This window comes from Engraulis encrasicolus, chromosome 19 (assembly GCF_034702125.1).
Source record: "Engraulis encrasicolus isolate BLACKSEA-1 chromosome 19, IST_EnEncr_1.0, whole genome shotgun sequence".
NCBI lineage: Eukaryota > Metazoa > Chordata > Actinopteri > Clupeiformes > Engraulidae > Engraulis > Engraulis encrasicolus.
In genome coordinates, this window is record NC_085875.1 from 7165314 (window position 1) to 7175313 (window position 10000).

The window sequence follows — 10000 nt, forward strand, 5'->3', positions numbered from 1 at the left end:
GCCTCACCAGCCAGCCAACCCCCCCCTTTGCCACTCGTCACTGCTCCCCGCACACACACTTTCACCCCTGGGGGCTCAAACTTCTCTGTGCCACACTTTAATATATTTTGTCTGTGTCGATGGAGAGGAGAGGAGAGCAGAGGAGAGCAGAAGAGAGGAGAGGAGAAGAGAGGAGAGGAGAGGGGAAAAAAGAGGGGGAAGCTATTACATGCCATTGAATGGAGTGGGACTAGACTGGAATCCCCCCTCGTGCAGGATGCCAACAATGCCAGAAACAACAGTGTCGCCCAACACACAGACGGCACAGGCACTTGACTCGGCCTCTCTATGTCTCTGTGTTTTGTGAAAAAAAAAGACCAAAGACCAAGACCCATTCCCAGGACGCCGTTTTCATTGTCACGGGCGGATAACGCTTCACTTGAAGGCCTCTAACCTGCCGAGGCTGTAGTAGAGATTATGTCCTGATCTGTCCCAAAGTCTTGGCACAGGTTAATTTATGAAGAAAAAGACATTTGTTGTGCCGGGCTCGGCTAAGGCCCAGAGAAGTGCCTCTCGACGGCACTCTTGATTCCTTTAAGTGCTAAGCTAATGAGAAGGAGTTCTAGCAAACATAAATAGGGCCTCCCTCCTTCCCTCTCTCTCTCTCTCTCTCTCTCTCTCTTTCTCTTTTCTCTTCTTCCCAGAGCCACGACTGCAAGAGGACAAACAAAGAAGGCCCGGGGCAAGGCTATAATGTCAAGAGTGGTTCACATTATAACAACAAATTCGCCAGAGATGGATTTCTTTAAGGTCAAAAAATCAGAGCGAAAAACAACTTGGAAATTTAGCCATTAGCGCCCGGGTGTAGAGTGGCTAAGCCCCTAAACAGCTGCAGGGGCCACTTCCTGTGGGTTAATGATGCTAAAAATGTACAAGTCAACCATGTAGACCATTTAGCCAGCTCCCTCCGAGGACTAAACAATGTTGCAGTAGGAGACCAAAGTGCACGGCTAAAGAAAACCCGAACCCATGCTCGCGCCACGGGAAACTTCCAATCATGTGAGAAAAGAAAGGAGGGGAGGCTCCGTGCCAAGAAAACAAGAGGTGAAATCGCTGAAATTGCTAAAACGAGATGTTTATTCAAGATGCACATGCAACGTTGCAACGTTGCAACGTTGCGCCATGACGACAGACTACAAGGCACCCGAAACCTCGTCATCCCTCGTCGCCTCATACCTGCCGCATCTGTATTCTTTTTTGGAAATGACACTCTGTCTTTGTGCGGCTCACGTCTTCCGCAAAGCGCTATTATCTCCAGCGAGCCGTATCACGATCCCCCTGTCACTCACGAAGCAAAACCACGCAGCCTGGCGTTGTGTGAACTGACAGCCGCCCCAGGGACACCGACAAGTCAAGATACTTGATGTTCCAGAGACAAGATGCGAGGAGACTTCAAATGGCTCCGAGAGGTGCAAACAGCAGAGGCGAGAGGATGGGGGGAGTAATAGCGAGGAGGGTTTTTTAGGCCAAGGCAACCCGCGCGGCCCTTCCTTAAGTGCATTCCAGCGACCTCCTCCTCTCCTCCGCGCTCCCTTCGGTGCTCTTCTGCCCAATCCTGCCCCTAAGGCTCGCCGACCCCTGACCCCGTTGGCCCGGGCTGACTATAGGCTCCTCGTTTGTTACTGGCTTTATCCACTGACAAAGCAGGCAGGAAGTTGGCAGCGGCCCAGCAGGCCCATGGGAGGATGACCATCAGCTAGCTCAGCTTACTTGCTTATTAGAGGAGAGCTGTGTGTGTGTGTGTGTGTGTGTGTGTGTGTGTGTGTGTGTGTGTGTGTGTGGGGGGGTGTTGGGTTGAGCTGAGCTGGTGGGTAGATGCAGGGCAGCTGACAGCTTTGACCGGGCCCGGGACAAAGTCATCTGAAAGAGCCGCCCCCCCCTTCGAAATACTGTACATACAATGTAATGGGGAACCAATTTGGGTACTCTCTCTCTCCCTGGGCCCAGGACATCTGGCCCTTTTTTCCCCGTCTTGTCGACAGGCCTGGGTAGATGATGTGAGGGCTGAGTGGAGTGAGTAGTGTAGAGCAGTGTTTCCCAACCAGGGGTACGTGGACCACTAGGGGTACGCGAACAAACCTCAGGGGGTACTTAGAAAAATGTAATAATAACAAATATATGGAGTGTAGTCACATTGGGATAGAGGAACAGATATAGAGCATGAGTGAGAGGGGTACTCATCATATGACAAAATTGCTTAGGGGGTACGCAGGATAAAAAAGGTTGGGAAACAGTGGTGTAGAGCAGGGTAGTAGAGTTGCAGAGTAGAGGGGAGTGCAGTTAAAGGAATAGGTCGGTATTTTGCATTTGGGACCTTAATTATGGTGTATCATACACTGAGCTACCCACCTGTGTCACTTTTGTTTGATTTGAAGCCTTCCGTGAGATTTTGGGTTTGGGCGATATCCACAAACCACCATACAACGGGAGTCAGCGGGGCACAGACTTTAAATCCGTCGTACACGCATAAACAGTATTTTCTTATTTTGTTTAGGGTCATACAATTACGTTTCCGCCTCATTTCAATATTTAAATCTCCCGGGTTCAGTGAACGAATTAAAAATCTGTATTGACTGAGGTGTGCCACGTCATCTTTCTGCGACGCTCATTCTGACAGCCAGCCAGCTCTGCTCCGGCAGTCGGCAACATGATAAAGTAACAAGAAGCAAACGTTGAAGCTCTCGGTTTTTAACAGTTCTTCGGCTAGAACTTTGCTATGGATTGAATGTGCGCATATACTGGATGCTGAAACTAAACGACAAGCTTTATGAAACCGTGGCATTTTGCGTTGAGATGGAAAAGGAACGCGCCACACTCTCCTGGATACGAGGCTACGTGTGTGCGGCTTTTGCGCCAAAGGTCTTTCTACCAGCAAAACAAAATAGCAGGACAGAAGTGACAGCGTCAGAAAGAAAACAATGCTGTTCCGATTGCTGATGGAGACAACAGAGGTAAGGACATATTATGTATCTAGAGTTTTTGAATGGCTAATCTTGGTGTCGCCTCAAACTAGCTCTCTTCTCGGTGCCTTCGTATGGCTGTTCATGCTACCAGCTACAGATGGTCAAATGAATCAAAGCTACGTTTGGTCTCAAACAAAATTGTACACGGAAAATACGAATAGTATTCCTTCAGTAGGCAAGACAATCACAATCATATGATAAGCCCTGCACCAAATCATGGGGTATACTTATAAGTACAGTTGACTTTTACTTTAGTAAAAACATTCAGCTGTCTAGCCTACTGGGAAATGGTAGGCTACATTGATTCTCATGTCATATCACTTGGAGGTTTTACAGTGTGATACTGATCTGATGTAATGACGCACTTCTTTATTTATTTAGGAAGGTGCCAAGTAACTCTGGAGGATATTCTCGCCATGACGAATCGAGCTGGTATCAACATTCTTCGAAGTTGAATCGGAGATTATAGCCAAAACTCACAGGAACACACAGCTTTCAATTGAGTAAGTCGCCGAGGAATTTGTAAATTCTGTTTGATTTACTATGCCCAGACAGCTTTGTCGATATTGGGGTCAGTCAGTGACGTTAGTAGTAACTTCACAGCTAGTGCGACGATTGTATAGATTATTATTTGTTCTGTTGTGTTTCATGTCAGTGGATTATCCAATTATTTATGAACATAAGCTGTGGTTGTACCAGCCCCCCCCCCAAAAAAAACCCCCGTCATTGACTGAAGTGTCCCTACCTCTTACTTGCTGTATTGTGATCATCTGTCTTGTAGGAAATGCTGTACACAGCGCCCAGCGCCCTGGGAGCTGAACGTCTGCGGCCAGGTTACAGTACAGAAGGGTCATCCAAGGTGCATCATGACCCTCATCCATCTCCCACCATACCATATGCTGGATGGAGTCAGAGTCTCTACATTGACTTATCATCTTGTGTTATATTGAGTAATTACAATGAAGTTATAAATCTAGTTGGTAATACTACACATAATTTGACATTACACATCTTAGGTGCATTGTGGGGGACCCCTTATTGGACCAAATGTAGCTGGTTCGAATCCCTCCTGACCTCTCCCTACATCTCCATCCATGGCTGAAGTGCCCTTGAGCAAGGCACCTAACCCCACATTGTTCCAGGGACTGTAACCAATACCACTTTTAGTAAATGAAAGCGTCAGCTAAGTGCAATGCATTTTTTTTAAAAATGCAATGAAATGAAAATGTAATATTCCATGTCTTTTGATAACATTTGTAAATTAATTTCATGCATCATTCCATTGTAACAATCATAGGGACACTTTCTCAACTTCCACCTGCACAATATCTTGGACTCACAGGAAGAGATTATCTACATAATTCAAAAGACACCGCACACTGCTTACCATTCTTTTTCTTACTTTATTTTGACACACAGGGCAAAATGCGTTGTTAGCTCAGAAAAATGAAGGAAGAAAAAGAACAATAAGCAGTGTGAAATGTCTTTTGAATTTTGTTCATTGTTCACCTTCTCCTGCCTCACATCAGCACCTGCATTGCTGAGGGCTTGTGCACAAGGACTCTCTTGAACTTAGGTCATCAATATAATTTGATGGCCATTGAAAATAAATTTTACCCATTTATCCATTTGTCATTACTGCCTCAAGTGTCATTACTTTACCTTCTTTACATAAAGGAAAAGAGAGAAGATTGTACTGGGACTTTAATGTCAGCAGGTGTGACCAATAACAATGTGTACATCATAATTGTAATCATTCAGTCATTAACAATGTAGGAAGAAGTGAAGAATCTTGTAATAATGTAAGAAATGTCTTATTGGGTAACCAAGATGTCACTATCAAACATCAGAAAGTATTTTAGATAAATAGGGTTTAGGACCTTCCGAAATGATTGCTCCGTCATGACACTAAAACATCATGTCTGTTCTTGGGACTGGAGTGGAGAGTTTTCGTGGTGGAGTGTTTGTTACACTCAGTTTATTCTATAGAGGGGTTGTCTCCTTTCCAGCACTCAGTCCATTAGGTCCTTTCAGAAGGTCTGGCGTCTATCTGGAAAATAGAAATGACAATTGTAATGTATTATGTATGGCCATTGAACAGGAATGGTAAAGGCCAATCACATGAGTGCACAGTAGTAACAGAATGTGAAACTCATAAAGAAGATTGTCTGCTCTCCAGATACACCGTGATAAGTCAAAAGGTGTTAGTTGAAGGCCACTGGACTTTTTTTAATAATATTAGACAGGAAAGCAATGGGCATTTTGCCAGAGTAATACTGGATGGAAAAACCCTTTGAAAAATATCGACACGAAAGTAATTATAATTAATATTATATTAGTATTAGTAACTAATATTATAATTAGTATGAATGGTGTACTGTATGGGAAATACTACAAACGTGGCTCATAACTGTTTTTTCCCCTGAGCCACACATATCCCATGTGTTGCAACAACATTTCAGTTTTTACACATAAAATGTGTTCGTGATAACTCGCCTATGGAATACACCCTGGTGTGTTGTTTAGACTTCTAAAACAAATGCAGTGGAGTGGTAGGCCTGATGTGTTTACCTTTGTGGTAGACCATGCCGGTGCCAAACCGAAGTATTATCCAGACGACCGTCTTCAGGTGGTAGTGTTCGTCTGCGAAGGGCTAGTGAGAAACCGGGTCAGGAAATGACTGCACAGTAGATACTGATGGCTGGTCAACGGTGGGCTGCTATTCACAGGGGTTGAGTGAGGACGTCATGGAAAGTCCAGCTCTTGAGTCTTGACCTTCTCCTGTCTTTCTAAATAATAAAAAAAGAAGTGTGTCAATACACCAGTATCACTGTAAAACCTACAACTAGTATGACCTGAAGATCAAGCAATGTAGGCCTACCAGTTATTGGCTAGACAGTCGAATTACGTGCCGTCAGTTTTACTAGCAGTAAAAGTGAAAACCACAGTCGACCTACTCCATGATTTGGTGCAGGGCTTTGACAGGCTTATCATATGTTGTGATTGTCTTGCCTACTGAAGGACTACTATTTTCCGTGTACAATTTTGTTTGAGACCAAACGTAGCTTTGATTCATTTGACTATCTGTAGCTGGTAGCATGAACAGCCATATGAAGGCACCGAGAAGAGAGCTAGTTTGAGGCGACACCAAGATTAGAACTAGCCATTCAAAAACTCAAGATACATAATATGTCCTTACCTCTGTTGTCTCCATCAGCAATCGGAACAGCAATGTTTTGTTTCTGACGCTGTCACTTCTGTCCTGCTATTTTGTTTGCTGGTAGAAAGACCTTTGGCGCAAAAGCCGCACACACGTAGCCTCGTATCCAGGAGAGTGTGGCGCGTTCCTTTTCCATCTCAACGCAAAATGCCACGGTTTCATAAAGCTTGTCGTTTAGTTTCAGCATCCAGTATATGCGCACATTCAACCCATAGCAAAGTTCTAGCCGAAGAACTGTTAAAAACCGAGAGCTTCAACGTTTGCTTCTTGTTACTTTATCATGTTGCCGACTGCCGGAGCAGAGCTGGCTGGCTGTCAGAATGAGCGTCGCAGAAAGATGACGTGGCACACCTCAGTCAATACAGATTTTTAATTCGTTCACTGAACCCGGGAGATTTAAATATTGAAATGAGGCGGAAACGTAATTGTATGACCCTAAACAAAATAAGAAAATACTGTTTATGCGTGTACGACGGATTTAAAGTCTGTGCCCCGCTGACTCCCGTTGTATGGTGGTTTGTGGATATCGCCCAAACCCAAAATCTCACGGAAGGCTTCAAATCAAACAAAAGTGACACAGGTGGGTAGCTCAGTGTATGATACACCATAATTAAGGTCCCAAATGCAAAATACCGACCTATTCCTTTAAGGGGAGGGCAGGCAGAGTCAGAAACGTGCCCAACCTTTTTTTTTTGTTTTGTCATGGCAACAGTTTTTCTAACTAATGAAATGTGTAAAAAAAAAAAACCATAAGCCTGGAAGCCACGGACGTCCCCTGCTCCCCGCATAACCAAATCAGCAACGCGTGTTAGCGGCAATCAGGCGGGGGCATCCAGGGAAGAGGGCTCTGGGGAACGAGATTGAGTTTTGAACGTTGTGTGTCTCTATACTCCACTCCACTCCGCTAAACTCCACTCCGCTAAACTTCACTCTGCTCCGCTGGCAGAATCCTCTTCCACAGGGCTTCTCCACTTCCACTGACATACTGTATCACAGTCACTCTCAGTCCATAAAAACCTCTAAATTAATGCTTGGTTTCTCCACTGTGCCCCCTCGTAAAGTTGATGAACATTTCAGTCTTAAATCTACCGGTGCGTTTTTCATGATGGTCTGCACACCCCACCTCACCCCTCTCTCTCTCTCTTTCTCTCTCTCACTTCCTCTCTCTCCCTCTCCCTCTCTCTCTCTCTCCCTCTCTCACTGTTTTGCCCCATCTCTCCTAGCGCAGCAGTAATCTTCTTTACATTGGAAACCTTTCATTCTTGTCTTCGGGCCGTGACTAAGAAAACTGAATGGGGGGAGCGCAGAAAGGGACCAACCATCCGTCTTTGAGATTTTCCCTTCCCTTCCTTTTTTCTTGATTGACCTCTGCCATAAACAAGAGGCCACATGCTCCCCTATGCTCTTGCAGACACACACACACACACACACACACACACACACACACACACACACACACACACACACACACACACACACACACGCACACACGCACACACACACACACACACACACACGCACACACACACACACACACACGCACACACACACGCGCACACGCACACACACAGGACACACACACACACACACACACACACACACACACACACACACACACACACACACACACACACACACACACACAAACACACAGGACACAGAGAGAGAGAGGGAGAGAGGGAGAGAGGGAGAGAGGGAGATAGAGAGAGCAGATCAGAGCCCGTGGTTAGTGGACTCCAGCAGGCTGTGAGTGCAGGGTTGGGTCATTAACCTCTTGGGCTAAAGCGCAGGGCTGATGGCTCCCTGGCTCTGGGGCTGTTGACAAGCGTCTGTGTTCTTTTCAACAACTCGTTGAGCCAGCACATACCCCCCCCCCCCCACACACACACACACACACACACACACACACATACGCACTACACACACACACTTCCACACACACACACACACACACACGCACACACACACACACACACACACACGCACTACACACACACACACACACACACACACACACACACACACACACACACACACACAGCACCAGCAGTGGCACCCCCTTCCCAACAGAGGAATGTAACACAACCGCTTGCTGAGGTAACCTAAGCCCCTCCCTCTCTCTCATGAACTGGACGGGAGAGGTGTAAGACAGCTGTTGTTTTTTTCTTCTTCCTCCCTTCTCTCTTCCTCTCTTTCCTCCCTCTCTCTCGCTCTCTCTCTCTCTCTCTATTGCAATTGCATTTTCTCAATATCCATACCCTACTGTGTTGCGCACGCCCTGTGCAATAATTAATGAAGCAGTTGAGCTAAAAGAGGGTAGACTTTGACCAGCTGAGCTATGCACACCTTCTTTCTCTCTTTCTCTCCTCTCTCTCTCTCTTTCTCTCTCTCTCTCTCTCTGTCTCTCGTTTTTTTCTCCCGTGAAGATACTTAGCGTGCGAAGCGAAAGGCGAGTTCTAGTAATGGCTCTACTTCTCCGCCATTAGCAGCAGGCATATGTCTCCCACTCTCCATCTGAAGACCTTTGGGGGCCTCTGCTCTGAGCATGATCTGCAGTCTCCTCCTGTCCAGGATGGGGCTTGGGTGTTCTCTGTCTTCTCTCTGCAATATGCCCCATCCCCTCTCCATCCCCTCTCCTCCTCGTCTCCATCCCCATCCCGTTCCCCTTCCCGCCTTCCACCAAATTCCCCGGCTCCCCCTTTTATTTTCAACTCTCCCAGTGGCCGGGGAGGTTGAGCGTTGAGGGGGGGGGGGTTATCCTAGTCTGAACAGCCTGGTGATTGATGGTAATGTCTCAGGAAGTCGTTTCTCTGACTGAGCCCTCCCGCCTTTCAGCGAGGCCGCCAGCAAGGTGAACAGATCACTGACGACTTTTTAAACTCTCTGTCAGGGCTCTCTCTCTCTGTGCCCAGGCAGGCAGGCAGGCAGGCCAGGCAGGCCAGGTTCGCCCCGGTCTGGGTCTGACGTGACGTCCCCCACTCCCCTGGTTCAAACGCAGCAGCGGCGTGTGGTGGTGGTGAGTGAGGACAATGGGGCTAGTCACCGGCCGCATGGAGACAGACAGACAGAGAGACAGAGAAGAAAGGCAGGAGAAAGGGAGGGAAAAATGAAAGAGAAAGAAGGATGGAGTGTGATAGAGGCGGGGGGAAGAGAAGGATGAAGCTAAATGACGCTTGGGACAACACTCGAGAGGAATGACGGTAGTTTCTTTTTGGGAGGGGGGGTGTGGGTACTGCCGAGGGAATAAGGGGGTTCGCTCCACCATGTTGTGGTTTAAAAACCCCAACAGCGGACATCTTGAAGCAGATTTGCAGATCACTCTAATTCAGGCTGTTTTGGGATGTCTCTCCCCTGACTCCATTACTGTCAGTGGTTACAAGGTCCATTATAGCAATTACGATGCAGTTCCAACACTAGGAATGCAACGTGGCGGAATTGCTAACATCTGCCAGGCCTTGTTCCATGTGTCAGAAGGTTGTCTTTTGCTTCAAACGCTACGTCTGTTACAGTCACACCCCCGGCCCCTTATTTTTCAGGAGGCAACGCTCTACATTTATTTACTTAATTCTACTCAAAGTAGTGCCTTAAAGAGAGATCCCTTCTCTGTTTAACTCCAAATAACTTAAAATGATGCGTGAAAAGCCAACCACCCCCCCCCCTTCTTCTTTTTTTGCTTTTTCCATAGGCTTCATTACTTTTTAATATCGGCGCAGGAAGGGAGGGAAAAATGGCGTGGAGATAATCAATGGTGGAGAGGCGGTGGCCCATTAATCTCCCC

At 46.7% G+C, this 10000-nt stretch overlaps 1 protein-coding gene and 2 long non-coding RNA genes across 10 annotated transcripts in view; 1 reads left to right on the forward strand and 2 right to left on the reverse strand.

Annotated features, from left to right (window-relative positions):
* meis2a (Meis homeobox 2a) overlaps nt 1-10000 on the reverse strand; it is a 148606-nt gene that overhangs the window by 60229 nt on the left and 78377 nt on the right. The gene's annotated exons all lie outside the window — the stretch shown is intronic.
* On the forward strand, nt 2351-4139 carry LOC134469987 (uncharacterized). Its single transcript, XR_010039104.1, has 3 exons — nt 2351-2990; nt 3384-3505; nt 3784-4139. It is a non-coding gene; the product is annotated as an uncharacterized LOC134469987 (long non-coding RNA).
* Nucleotides 4930-6845, reverse strand: LOC134469988 (uncharacterized). The gene is made up of 3 exons (XR_010039105.1): nt 6202-6845; nt 5574-5791; nt 4930-5052 (listed from the first exon to the last, which is right to left on the reverse strand). It is a non-coding gene; the product is annotated as an uncharacterized LOC134469988 (long non-coding RNA).